Source organism: Schistocerca cancellata, chromosome 6, assembly GCF_023864275.1.
Source record: "Schistocerca cancellata isolate TAMUIC-IGC-003103 chromosome 6, iqSchCanc2.1, whole genome shotgun sequence".
Lineage (NCBI taxonomy): Eukaryota > Metazoa > Arthropoda > Insecta > Orthoptera > Acrididae > Schistocerca > Schistocerca cancellata.
In genome coordinates, this window is record NC_064631.1 from 269,376,400 (window position 1) to 269,392,438 (window position 16,039).

Here is a 16,039-nt window from a genome sequence, read left to right on the forward strand (position 1 = left end):
CTTCTCTTCAGCATAAAAAAAGTGAAAATGTAAGAAAATTTCCTCTCTCTGTCGGAAATTGCCAACCCCTGCAGTAGGAGAGAAGTGCATCACAGAAGCAGGTCCTCTGCCCAGGCACCTCAAATAACAGCTGCCCTTCAGTCAGTGAGTCACACTATGTTGTAGGGGGAAGAAGTAGCCACTGTTGCAGCAATGGCGATATAAAAAAAAAAGTAGGAAGAGGTGGAGAAGAAAGTTGTGGACTCACCACATCACTGTCTCAAGTCTATACAGGAAGTAGCTGAATAAAAGTTTTAATGCAAAGGAACATTTGTACATTTATTGTTTTGCTGATCAACTGCACTCAGAAGTACTCAAATTCATGATGCATAAATTAAAAATTTTTTGGTGAACTAGTAGACCTAATTGTATTCTTCCAATCTTTTCCACAAAACAAAGACACACAACTAATCAGACAAAACTTTACAGATTCCAATGTGGCTACTTAGAAGCAGTGCAGACAATTATCTGTTATCCCAGTAGTACAGAATTTAGAATTGGCACTATTTCTTTATTGTTAGAATTATCACACTTCCATTCTAGCGTGTTCGTATTAGTGGGCCTGCTCATGTGGTAGATCATCAACATTGCAACTTGTGATCACTTGATTACAAATTCATTTGTTGTGTGTAATGTGATAAGTAGGTATTTGTTTTGCAGTTGCTGACTCAGCTGCAGAGCTGAAGCACTGCCTGACACGTGCTCATCTGCATGCTGTCATTTAACGTAGTATGTTGATGATCTCTTCAGCTAACTGCAGCCAGCCCACACTGTCATGAAGACCCAAAGCTGCATTCAACTGATTTAATAAATAAATAAATCTAACTTAATGTTATGTGTAATTAATTTAATAAAAAAAAGAAAGAACATCACAACAACAAAGCTTGTGACAACATATTAAGTCAACCTGCTTCTTTTTTTAGCATCTTTCCATTATGAGACAAATAATTAAATATTTAAAGTGCAGAGTTTTGGTTGTATACAACCAACAAAATTCAATTCTAAATTTTCTGCTCTCTTCAGCTTTTAGTATTTATCATATTTCCAAGCTTCAGAGCGAAGACCCTGTTGCTGAATGGCATTACCATAAAAGTCAGAGCTGCTCATTTCATGGAAATACACACATTCATTTTACTATTGGCTAAACCGTTGATACTTATACTCTGTTTTGTACCTCAGTACACTGGACATTCATGAGAGACAGTACGCTTTCCATGTTGGCATTGTGTCCTGGAACACTAAAGATGAATTTGCACAGATTTAGTAATTGTAAATACTGCTCTAGGCACTCTTACTGTTCAAAGAAATTGGTCCATTTCTCCTGACATGATTTACTAGAGCAATTATAAATATTCTTGCTCACTTGTGATACAGTGAACTGGTTGAGGAAGCAAAACTGGTCAAATAATGCACTGTCATAATGCTCTATCTTACAGGTATTTTACTTTCCTGTCTTCAGCCCAAAACGGCTTCGAGTCCAGCAACATCCATTTGAAAATGGAAAATACTTCCGAGTCTGTTGATCATTTTTTAAAATAACTGAGATGTTTTGTAAAACTATTCAATATCAGAACAAAATTTCTACTATCCTTCGCTGATACAACCTCTATTCTCCGCAAGATAGATGCCATTTTCAGTGATACACATTTTTCCTCTTTATGCCATCCTCTCACTCCATCATCATCTTCCAAAATCACAGCTGCTTCTCTAGCATAAATATTTGCATCTGAAATACACTCATCTGACAGTGAAAAAACTGTGAATATGGTTCAGTCAGCAGATTCTGAAAAAGAGTTGTCAGAAATTTTTATGTTCTTTCTTCTGAGAGGAAGAATGACTTAAGAGTGTAGCAACAAGTGATATCAGTCAGTGGACATAGACAGCAGTGATATGTTTCAATGTGTTTTATCTTTTGGTATGCACTTCTCTGTTCTATTTTTCTGGCACTTGCCCTTTATATGTTTGTGTACTAACTCACCATGTTTGTAATTTGTGCTGTAAATCTACTAGACACTAGATCATTTATACGGGATGAGGGAATACAACTTGAGTGAAAGTGCAGGGCAGAAAGACAGCTTCAAATGAAGGAATTTGAATATAGGTACATGGGGTTGCAGTTGCATATTTTCAGCACTACGTAAACGTAATTGGAATCTAACATATGAACATCTTTATTCAAAATGAAAAGTAATTCACAGAAACTGTATACATAAATAAAATATTTGGACCAACTAATCATTACGATGAGAACAAGAAAAACTTAAAGCATCACATACATATGTATCATACTTATCTGACATACTGTACAGCACTTCTTTGGAAATGAAAACAATCACATGTCCATGTGGCATGTTGCAAAATGTCCAAAAAAGGCCCAGTTAAATGACAAATGAGCATGCTCTTACAGACAGATTTACAACAGTTAATTAATATATGTCATAGCAAATGTTCAAATTGATCACCGTTCACACTGGAACATAGCAGTGATGCAGGGATTGGCATGTTCTCTGAAATACATCAGGAGTGCTCTGAATCACTTCTGCTGCTGCCATAATGTGAGCTGCCAAGTCCTGATCGTCCTTAACTGGTGTTATATGCTGCAGTGTTGAGTGTGGCAACTGTGGAAGCCACTATTTGGTCCACTGTGTCCAATCCATATGTCTGCAAATGTCCTGTCAATGAGACCCCAGACAGTAAGTGCAAAATGTGGAGTGGTGCTGTTATGTTGGAATCAAAGGTTCAGCCTAGCTCCAAGCGATACATCCCCCAGGGATGCAGCCAATACTTGCAAAAACACATGGTATGTGTGAGCATTCAACCTTTGACATAACATGTAGAGGCCAATGAGTGAGTCTTTTGCATTTCTCACCCAGATGCTTACAGTGAATCACTCTTGATGAAGGAATCAGTCAACAAATTCCAGACACCTACGGTAGTGGTCCAGACTCACAGCTTGTACCTTTTGTCACTGGAAAGGATTTAGACCAATCTCATGATGATTGTCAATGAGTGATTCATCTGGTACTTGTCATTGGATATTGCTCTATGCAATGTAATGCACCTTCGTCAAGCTCAACTCTATGAACGATGTATCTCCTACCTGTATCATGCTTATTAGAGTGCAGTGATTCTGTCTCTCTCATATGTCTGTTAACTGACACAAAGTATTTTTTTGAGGCAGATTGCAATGTGAATAAGGTTTCTGATAAATCCTATGAGCCACCCTTGCATCACCATAAACAGCACCTTAGGACAAGTGCACATCACTTAGCTCATTCCATGTGAAACCACAATCCATGATGCTGCTCCACAACACTCATTCAGTTGTTGGTACTTACTCCAGACAGAACACAGTACCAACTGAATACGTCCAGTTGTACATTGCACATCAGTCACACCTAGTGACATTTAGTAGAGTGAAGTTTGTTTCCATGTGGCAAACATAAACAAATTTCAAACTCAAAGACCATCACCTAGCTGTAGTTGATATCAATGCATGTAGAACTGTAAATATGCAACTATGACCCTTAACTCCTATATTCAAATTCCTCTTTTGATGCTGTCTTTCTGCCCAACACTTTTGGTGAAATTTTTTTCTGTATCCTGTATATATTGTGAACAGTAACCATCCTATCACACTTCCTTGGGAAACTCCTGAAATTATCTTTATGTTTGTTGATTTTGTATTTTTAAGAGGGAAATATTGCGAGGAAGAGGTTGTCGGAAGAAAGTGCTAACCCACAGAAGCATTTTTTGAAATGTGGTATGTTACATGTTAAGTTAAATTCAATGGCAAGGGCATAAATACAATTAGACAACAAGTGTAGATAGTAAAAAGCACTTTCTAATGGTGCATAAGAAACTACAAGTTGCTAGCATGTGATGTATTTGAAAACACAGCGGATAAAATGATCATTCCAATTGTAACTGAACAAAGGGTTAGCATTTTCCTTTTACTGACACCTTCTGTTCTGTCTGCAATGAAGTCCTGAATTCAGTCACAAAACTTGGCCAACAACAGTCCTACAGACAAATAACATGGTATCCACCTATCTATTGATGTCTATAACACTCTCAGTCTCACTAACAAACAGAGTCAGCTGAGTTGAATTTCAAAAGATCCTTGTTTGCGAAGTCCACATTGATTTGCATATGGGAAATTTTCATTCTTCGAACTTGTCACAATACATGAGCATAAAACATGTTCCATAAATGTACATCAGATTGGTGTCAGTGACACAGATCTTTAACAATCTGCATCTATCTTGTGACCCACCTTGAAAACAGTAATGACCTGCACTTTTTTTCCAGTCACTAGGTACCCTTCATTGTTCTTGTGGCCTACAATAAGAAGAGAAAGAAGTTATTTCACACAGTCTCTTTCCATTCTCATAGGTATCTTGCCTGGTCCAGATGGCTTTCCAATATTAAGCAATTGTTGCTTTTCCATTCTGTGATCACTTGTCTCACTACCTGTTATTTTGACATTCATATGATGATTGAAAGGAGATACGGTTTTACACTCTTCCATGGTGAAACTGGAAGACTGAATTCTGTATTTCAGACTTCTCTGTGTTATCTTCTGTTTTGGTGCCATTATGATCACTGAGCTACTGAATAGATGATTTTGATCCACTTACAGACTTTACACGAGACCAAAACTTCTTAAGAGTTTTCATCAGATCAGTTGGCAAAATTTTATTTTCAAACTCATTGAATGCTTTTCTCATTGCTCCGTTTATGGTCATTTTCACTTGATTCATCTTGTATTTGTCTACTTGATTCATCTGGTATTTGAATTACTTAAATCTGTGATGAAGCTCTCTTTGGTTTCAGTGCCTACTAGACCATGATGGGGCTTCCCATCCCTTAAAACCTCATTCAGCACATACTTTTTTAAGTTGTATCATGCAATACTTTTGAATTTCATCCATTTGTGCTCCACATCTTTGTTCTCAGAACTGAGTATTTGATGTTGAACAGTCAAGTACTCTGCAGTTTGTATCCTGTCACTGTTCCTAAGCATAAATATTCTCATATCTTTCTTAACATTCTTTGTGATTCCAAACTTCTGAAACTGAAACAAACATATCCATCATATGGACCTCTCTTCCTTGAAATCTAATAATGTCTCTACCTCTTGACATTGTACTGTGAAAGAACTGTGGTCCTCAGTTTTCTGAAAACCAGCTATCAATTTCGATTCTCTTGGCACAAAAATGACTAAGGGTATATAAAACTGCAATGACTGTGGGGACAATAACCTGCAAAGATAGAAGTTTCATCTAAAATCATAGACTAAGGAACAACATGCAAGCTTTTATATCATTGTTTTAATTTGTTTGTTCTCTCTGTTCATGTATCTGGCCTAAGCTCACATGTATTTTTTGGTGTCTGATATTTATGCTAATAAAGTGGTTTGTTACAATAGTACGTGGGTGTTATCACACCTACATAAAGGTTACTGGGGGCCTTTTGCCCAATCAAATACTGTTTCTATTAGATTACAAGGCGTGAAGAATGATATGGAGCAGATTATTTGTGGAGTAAAACGTGAGAGTAATAATGTTTCTCCTCTGATACAGGTAGATGACTAGAAAATTTACAACAAATTATGTGGCACAATCCTTAAGTTCTTACTCAATCCCTTGTTCTTACTGACTTCACTAATCAGATGGATCAAACTACTTCAACATAGAACTGTGTTGATGCAACTGAACCAGATTTTTGTTTGAAATTTGACTACCAAGACTACACCGCATACACATTCCAAATAGAGTAGATCCAACGTGTTTCATCAGTTCATCATTTAGTCAGCATGAAGCATTACCGAGATGCCCAACAAACTCCACTGGCACTTATTACAAGAGAGGCATTGTGCATTGCAGAGAGGTTTGCAATTGAAATTTCAAGAGGGCACTTTCCAGGAAGAGTTGGACGACATACTTCCTGCCATAAATGTCTTGTGAAATGACCATGAAAATTCAAGAAATTAGCACCAATACATAGGCCTACTGACTACCATTCTTCCCATGCACCATTTGTGAATAGTTGGGGTGGTGGTGGGATCAGTTAGTGGTACCAGAAATATCCTCCGCCACATCCCAGTAAGTGGCTTGTGAAATATTATATAAAGGTACATACATGTAAATGCGCTTCCACGCAAGAAATTGAACAAATGAACTGATTTCTTTCCCCAACCTGGTTGGCCATACCGGGTCACATGAGAAGAATTGTGGTTAATCTCCCACGTTACGTATGATCAATGGAGTTCTGTACAGTGAGACCCCCCAGATCACATAGCCTTGCACCATGCAGACACAACTTCAGTGATGTTCCTACATCACAGCTTTCATTATCTGACTGCTGTTACTTCAACCTGAACATCCAGAGTTTTGGTTTGCCATCATACAGGCTATTCTGTCTATTCACAGTGTCATGGGTGATCTGTCAAAATTTTCTGCTTTGTTGTGAAATACTGGTGACTTTGCATCTAGCATCTGGGTACACATCATCCTCAAATCCAAGATTCTTTGATTTCAAATAAGGGCAAATTATGGATTGATGACAAAATTTTTGCACTTCCAGACCAATGACATTACTACATAGAAACCAACAGAGACCTACAGCAAAGGTGGCCATTATGCATGTCATCATAAAAACTGGCTGCTGAAGTTAGGCAAATGTCCCCTGAGGAACCGTGACATGGTCACTGGATGTACACAACAGCTGTTTCCTAGGATTCCTCTTGATCTGGCATATGTGGCAGACCACTGGTGTTGGTTTCATTCACATTTTGGAGCAGACGCTTGCAAGTGCATTACACCATGCTCACACTCAAGTGCCAATAATGACCTCCAGTAGGCATAATGGGTCATGATAATATGGAAGAACACCTATGTATTATATGTGTGAGCTAAACCAGTTTGCCTCAAATTTGAAAGGACAGTTGCAGATTATATGTTATTGACAGAAATACAGATCTGTATATTCCTATCAAAACAGTGCCCCTGTAGTAGACAACATTCTGTCAGAATTACTGATAGCCTTAGGAGAGCCAACCATGACAAAACTTTTCCATCTGGTGTAAAAGATGTATAAGACAGGCAAAATACTCTCAGATTTCAAGAAGAATGTAATAATTCCTATTTCAAAGAAAGCAGTTGCTGACAGGTGTGAAAATTACTGAATTATCAGTTTAATAAGTGATGGCTGCAAAACACTAACATGAATTCTTTACAGAAGAATGGAAAAACTGGTTGAAGATCAGATAAGATCAGTTTAGATTTCGGAGAAATGTAGGAACATGCAAGGCAATACTGACCCTATGACTTCTCATAGAAGATAGGATAAGGAAAGGCAAACCTATGTTTATAGCATTTGTAGACTTAGAGAAAGCTTTTGACAGTGCTGACTGAAATACTCTCTTTGAAATTCTGAAAGTAGCAGGGGTACAATACAGGTAGCAAAAGGCTAAAAAGGTTATTCACAGCATGTATAGAAACCAGATGGCAGTTATAAGAGTTGAGGGACATGAAAAAGAAGCAATAGTTGAGAAGGGAGAGGAACAGCGTTGTAGCCTGTCCCCCATGTTAATTAGTTTGTGCATTGAGCAAGCAGTAAAGGAAACCAAAGAAAAATTTGACGTAGGAATCAGGGAGAAGTAATAAAACCTTGAGACTTGTTGTTGACATTGAAATTCTTTCAGAGACGGCAAAAGACTTGGATGAGCACATGAACAGAACACACAGTGTCTTGAAAAGAGGATATAAGATGAATGTTGACAAAATTAAGACAATGATAATGGAATGTAGATGTATTAAGTCAGGTGATGCTGAGGAAATTAGATTAGGATATGAGGAAATTAAAGTAGTAGAAAAGTTTTTTTTTTATTTTGTCAGCAAAACAACTGATGATGGCTACAACAGAGAGGATACAAAATGTAGACTGGAAGTGGCACAAGAAGCATTTCTGAAGAAAATAGATTTGTTAACATCAAATATAGATTTAAGTGTTAGGAAGCCTTTTCTGAAGGTCTTAGTCTGGCTTGTAAATATGTACAGAGGAGAAACGGTTTAGACAAAAGTGAACAGAAGCTCTTGAAATATTGTACTACAGAAGAATGCTCAAGAGTAAGTGGGTAAATCACATAACTAATGAGGAGGTCATTAGTTAAAACTTCCGGGCTGACAGGCCGTGGTCAATCTGTAAAAATTCTTCTTCCTGACGTTTCATTGTCAACTGTGGGCAACATCTTCCGAGGTGAGTCAATGATTGGCTGCCAGGCCTTGGAGGTCTCATTTATATAGAGCACACCACCATACCTCACATGGGGCTGCTGTAATTCTATCTCTGACTAATTTCATTATTCACAATTGATGGTAATCAATTGTCACATAGTTGGCGCAAAGTTGACCGCCATATCTTATCTAACATTAAGTCTTCCTCTTTTCTATTAAAATTATTGTGGTGTTTCTGAATCTCTATAGCTTATCTATACATGCATGCATAATAATGCCATGTCCTGGCTAGAACGCTCATCTCACTAAATTTTGTTTCATGATCACTGTCTTTAAAAACATGTTTCGCTACAGCTGATTTGTCGGTATGTCCCAGATGACGTTTCCTTCTGTGTTTTGTTAAGCGGGTATTGACACTGCTTTTCATTGTTCCAATATAAACCTGCCCACAGCTACACGGAATATTATACACCCCAGGAGTTGCTAAGGGGTGTAGATTGTCTTTTGCCAATCTTAAATATTCACTGATCTTCTTCATGGGTCTAAAGATTGTTTCAACTTGAAACTTTGCCAGAACTTTCCCACTATGCTCTGTAATATAGTGAATAACTGGATGAAAAAGTTTTTCCAGCTGACAGTTGTTGTTGCTGAATGTTGTGAGACACCTTTCTTCTGGGGTGTAGTATTCGATCTATCTCATTGTCAGTGTATCCATTTTTCTTAAAATCCATTCACAAATGATTTAGTTCATCTTGTAAATAAACTGGCTTACAGAACTTATTAGCTGTGTCTGCCATTGTTTTAATGACACCTCTCTTCTGCCTGGGATGATGGTTCGAATCCTTATGGAGGTAACAGTCGATGTGTGTATCATTTCTATACACTTTATGCCCTAGACTCCCACCAGCCCATCTAATTATTGATACATCCAGATCAACCACAGCCTCTCAGCCCGGAAGTTTTAACTTATGAAGATGCCAGCTGTGAATGCCTTCACATTATGATAATGAGGAGATACTGAATAGAATTGGGGAGACAAGAAATTTGTGGCACAACTTTACTACAAAAAGGGATTGCTTGCTAGAAAACATTCTGAGATATCAAGGGATCAACAGTTTAATAGTGAAGGATTGTGTGGAGGGTAAAAATTGTAGAGAGAGACCAAGAGATGAATACAGTGAGTAGATTCAGAAGCATGTAAGTTGCAGTAGTTATTCAGAGATGAAGAGTTTTACACAGGATAGAATGGCATGGAAAGCTGCATCAAAACAGTCTTTGGAATTAAGATAACAACAACAACAATGTTTTCTTATTGGCTTGGGATCTGAAGTAAGCACAATCCTGAACAGAGTTGATCTGTCTATTAGGCTGTATGGTATTACCAGTTGCACAATCAATTTAGGCCTGAGCAGCCCATTCATGTGGACATTCACTGTGGCAGATGTTACTGACCCATTGCTGCACTCCAGTTTTCTGCATTACTTCCACTGTGCCCCAGTTTAACAGATGGAATATTTCGCCACAACAATATCATTTATTCTATACCTGATATTACTGGCAGACCTCCTGTTCCTACACCTCTGATATCAACAGATTCCTCATCAACAAAAGAGCTTCAGGACTCATAGAATTCACTAAAAAAAAAACAACAACTGGCTATGAGGAAACAGATGTATGCAGAAATTAAGACTGAATGTTCAAATTTAGTGAATGAAAACTTGGTTGTACACAGGACGTTGAGGGACAAAAGCAGTGAGCTAGCTAAGGTCAGCCATCAGCTGTCGCAGTTAAGAATTAGCATGATTTCTGGCACTGAATGGCCTCTACCTTCAAACCCCCAACTCAATTTTACAAGATGTGGAGAACTAAAGACTATGACAAACAAATCTGGTGGCTCTTCAAGGGAAGATAAAGAATTTATTTACCTGCATCATCATTTAAGACTGATTATGCCTTTCAGCGTTCAGTCTGGAGCATAGTCCCCCTTATAAAATTCCTCCATTATCCCCTATTCAGTGCTAACATTGGTGCCTCTTCTGATGTTAAGCCTATTACTTCAAAATCATTCTTAACTGAATCCAGGTACCTTCTCCTTGGTCTGCCCCAACTCCTCCAACCCTCTACTGCTGAAGCCATGAGTCTCTTGGGTAACCTTGCTTCTCCCATGTGTGTAACATGACCCCACCATCTAAGCCTGTTCACCCTGACTGCTACATCTATAGAGTTCATTCCCAGTTTTTCTTTGATTTCCTCATTGTGGACACCCTCCTGCCATTGTTCCCATCTACTAGTACCTGCAATCATCCTAGCTACTTTCATATCCATAACCTCAACCTTGTTGATAAGGTAACCTGAATCCACCCAGCTTTCGCTCCCATACAACAAAGTTGGTTGAAAGATTGAACGGTGGACAGATAACTTAGTCTTGGTGCTGACTTCCTTCTTGCAGAAGAAAGTAGATCGTAGCTGAGTGCTCACTGCATTAGCTTTGCTACACCTCGCTTCCAGTTCTTTGCCATCCTGTGAAATATGCATCCTAAGTACTTGAAACTGTCCACCTGTTCTAACTTTGTTCCTCCTATTTGGCACTCAATCTGTTTATATCTCTTTCCCACTGACATTACTTTCGTTTTGGAGATGCTAATCTTCATACCATAGTCCTTAAATTTCTGATCTAGCTCTGAAATATTACTTTGCAAACTTTCATCAAATCTGCCATACAACTAAGTCATCCGCATATGCAAGACTGCTTATTTTGTGTTCACATATCTTAATCTCACCCAGCCAGTCTATTGTTTTCAACATATGATCCATAAATAATATGAACAACAGTGGAGACAGGTTGCAGCCTTGTCTTACCCCTGAAACTACTCTGAACCATGAACTCAATTTACCGTCAACTCTAACTGCTGCCTGACTATCCATGTAAAGACCTTTAATTGCTTGCAAAAGTTTGCCTCCTATTCCATAATCTCATAAAACAGACAATAACTTCCTCCTAGGAACCCGCTCTATGCCTTTTCTAGATCTATAAAGCATAGATACAATTCCCTGTTCCACTCATAACACGTCTCCATTATTTGCCGTAAGCTAAAGATCTGGTCCTGACAACCTCTAAGAGGCCTAAACCCACACTGATTTTCATCCAGTTTCTCCTCAACTAATACTCACACTTTCCTTTCAACAATACCTCAGAAGATTTTACCCACAACACTGATTAAAGAGATACCTCTGTAGTTGTTACAATCTTTTCTGTTTCCATGTTTAAAGATTGGTGTGATTACTGCTTCTGTCCAGTCTGATGGAATCTGTCCCGACTCCCAGGCCAATTCAATTATCCTGTGTAGCCATTTAAGACCTGACATTCCACTGTATTTGATGAGTTCCGACTTAATTTCATCCATCCCAGCTGCTTTATTGCACTGCAATCTATTGACCATTTTCTCCACTTCCTCAAATGTGATCCCATTTCCATCATCATTCCTATCCCATTGTGCCTCGAAATCTGAAACATTACTGTTTGTATTTTCACCTACATTGAGCAACTCTTCAAAATATTCCCTCCATCTGCCCAAGGAATCCACAGGATTCACCAGCAGTTTTCCTGACCTGTCCAAAATACTTGTCATTTCCTTCTTACCTCCCTTTCAAAGATTGCTAATTGCACTCCAGAATGGTTTTCCAGCAGCATGACCCAAAGTCTCCAACCTGTTTCCAAAGTCTTCCCAAGATTTCTTCTTGGATGCTGCAATTATCTGTTTGGCTTTGTTTCTTCCTTCAACATAACTTTCTCTGTCTACCTGAGTTGCAGTGTGTAGACATTTTTGATACACCTTCCTTTTCCTTTTACAGGCTTCCTTGACTGTGTCATTCCACCGAGCTGTTTGCTTCATCCTACCTTTACACACTACTGTTCCAAGACATTCTTTAGCCACTTCTAGTACTGTGTCCCTGTACCTTGTCCATTCCTTTTCCAATGACTGTAATTGACTACATTCAACTAACTGGTACCTTTCTGAGATCACTGTTATGTACTTGTGCCTGATTTCCTTATCCTGAAGTTTCTCCACTCTTATCCTCCTACATATGGACCTGACCTCCTGCACTTTCGGCCTCACAATCCCAATTTCACTGCAGATTAAATAATGATCAGTGTCATCAAAGAAATCCCTTAATACACGTGTGTCTCTCACAGCCTTCCTGAATTCCTGATCTGTTATTATATAGTCAATGACAGATCTGGTTCCCCTGCCTTCCCAAGTATACCGGTGAATGTTCTTATGTTTAAAAAAGGAGTTTGTGATTACTAAGCCCATACTGGCACAGAAATCCAAGAGTTGTTTCCCATTCCTGTTGGCCTCCATATCCTCTGCAAATTTACCCATAACCTTTTCATACCCTTATGTTCGATTTCCAATCCTGGCATTAAAATCACCCATGAGCAGAATACTGTCCTTGTCCTTTACTCTAACAACTACATCACTGAGTGCATCATAAAAACTATCCATCTTATCTTGATCTGTCCCTTCACAATGGGAATATACTGACACAATCCTAATTTTCTTGCTAGACACTGTCAAATCTATCCACATTAGTCGTTCGTTTACATACCTTATTGCAACTACGCTGGGTTCCATTTCTTTCCTGATGTAAAGCCCTACACCCCATTGTGCTATTCCTGCTCTGACTCCTGACAGGTAGACCTTGTATTCTCCCACTTCCTCTTCTTTCTCACCCCTTACCCGAATGTCACTATCAGCTAAAACGTCCAGCCCCATCTTACTTACAGCCTCTGCCAGCTCTACCTTCTTCCCAGAGTAGCCCCCATTGATATTAATAGCTCCCCATCTCATGACTATTTGTTTGCCAAGTCATATCTTAGGAGTCCCTGGTTTGTCAGTTAGAGGGGGGACTCTGTCACCTCCAAAGGTCCGAGGCATTTTGCTCTGATTGTGCTAGGGAAGCAGGTTGCTAGCCTTACTTGCCCCGAGTCCCATTGAGTTTTACCCCTAACGGTTGAGGGACTAACCGGTGGATTTGGTAGTCTTTGCCGTATGAGCACAAAGGTGACCATGACTCAGAATATGTCCGAGATGCCCACCCTTATTCCAAAGTAACTGGTATCCCGATTGTCGGGACCACTTACTTGGCCACTCATACATTGCCCGTGGTTCATGAACTAGGACATGACTACAGGAACCCACACCTTGAAAGAATTTATTTACCTGCACAAGAAACTAAATCATTGCTAGGAACTGAACTCTGTGGACACAGGGGCTAGCCGGCCGCTGTGGCCGAGCGGTTCTAGGTACTTCAGTCCGGAACCATGTTGCTGCTATGGTCGCAGGTTCGAATCCTGCCTCAGGCATGGATGTGTGTGATGTCCTTAGGTTAATTAGGTTTAAGTACTTCTAAGTCTAGGGGACTGATGACCTCTGATGTTAAGTCCCATAGTGTTTAGAGCCATTTGAACACAGGGGCTAGACAGGATGTAAAACTGTCACATAACATTGCGCTTCAAAACATTTACAAATGTCAGTGACCATCCCTACTCACTCCAACCATGGACTTTGAAAGGCAGTACGGAGCAGTTACATTCTAGTGACAGTGATGTCAATGAATGACCACTTCCTCCCTGTGTTACAAGTACTTTGTCTTTTGTTTCCTAATTTCTTACACAACATAGCATTACGAACAATACTGCCCACAGAATAAATGCTTGTTCATGACTACCTGTGTTTCACAAAGACAAGTATCTAGTGCCAGCAAAGTTATGTGTCATTAAAGCAGCTATTGAAGAACTGTGAAATTCTGGTATCATGCAAACAATGGACAGTGCATGGTCTCACCAATCCATTTGGTACCTAAAAAGGACAGCACACACAGTATATGCAGTGATTACTGGGAAATGAATACCCAGATAGCAACCAACAGATATCCAAGCCCACTTGCTGGTTTTTACTTGCCTTCTTACTGTTACTCATTGTGAAAGGCCACCTACAGATTGTGGTGACACCAAAAACCATCATCATTACTCCTTTTGGACTATACAAATTTCTGCACATGCCATTTGCATTAAAAAATGCTGCCAAAGCATGCCAGTATTTCATTGATGGTGTCCTTAGTCACCTTCCATTCTGCTTCCCTTGTTTAAATGATATACTGATTTTCTTCTCTTCACATGAGCAGCACAAAGAGCACTTATGCCTGGTCTTCAACATGCTGGAGAAATTTGGAATACAAATATAACATTCCTGGGCCATTCAGTGACACGGGACAGAATCAGATCCAGACAAGAACATACAGAACTCAGCAAATATCACATTCAACAATATTTCATGAATTTTGGAGATTTCTTGGAATGATAATCACATTCCTTAAGTTATAAAGATTCAAGCCTGCCACCTCTAATTAATGTCTTGGCAGGTAAAAATACTTGGGGTTAAGAACCTCTGCAGTGGACCTTGGCAACATGTGTTTGACACTATCAAAGATTGCCCTCACAGCACCATTACCTTGGCACACCCATCACGTTCAGCACAATTGTTCATTATATGAGACGCCAGTAAAACCTCAATTCGGGCAGTCATTCAACAAAAATCGTTGGTGGGCGGGGCGGGGGGGGGGGGGGGGGGAGGGGGGGAGGACGACGACGACGACAACAACAACAACAACAACAACAACAACAACAACTTAGGTGCCACCGCCACTTTAAATAACAATTTTACACAAATCTGAACCTCTTCAGGCATTCAGGCATTGACAATACGCGACCCGCTAAGTTCCCTAACATTAATTCGGCCACTCATCAGTTTGGCTAATCAAGTTTTTGTTTAGCTGGGTGTTGCTTGTAAAATGGTTCCTTTATTTTCACCACTCAGCTCCACTACTGGTGCGATCTATTATACTACAGAAAAACAGTTTGAGTCTGTACGAGCCCATGCTAGGTCCGCTGTAGGATTATGGTACTAAAACAACAACAAAAATGTGTTCGAGGTTTCACCTTCTCGATACACACACCAATCACTCCCAAACCACTCCAACTAGGAGCTAACAACCCAATTACCTCTGGGTGAGCTGTGACCACTAATCATACACCACAGACTGGATATCAGTTTCATCAGTTCGCAAAAACTCGTGACCTACAAATCTACTTCTCTCTCTAACCAGGCTCTCACTGGATTTACCACAGCAAACTATTTCTTATGATCGAAACTGTTCACAAGATGACAATCAGTTGATAGTCCGAGCACCTAAATTTGCCAAAACCAGTGTATCACCAGCGACTATTCATAAAATCACACAGAATCTCTGTACATTCCATTACTCAGCATTGGGAGGAAACAACCGTCACAGCCACGTATATGAACAGGGGCCTAATAGACTAAATAGTCACGCTGCCTCCGTGAAGCGCAACAAATTAAAATACTTGTTCTACCAATCAAAACTTCTTTCCCTCTCCCAAGCGTTAACCGCCAACTGTGGTGCCTCAATACACTACGCACTGGGCCACTGTACTATCAGACCTAGACACACACCGATATATCCACTTAGTCAGTGAGATGTCTACTTGGGAACTAACTAACTCTTTATGTCATACAATAGGAACCATTTTTAAGAACAAACACACAGTGCCACGCCAGCTTTTGTCAATTAATTAATTATTAATTTATGTTGTTGGTCATCTAAGACAGCGGCCGGCTGCGGCATGTCGCTTAGGCATCATCTATGGACCCAGCGATGGCGAGTTGGTACATCGC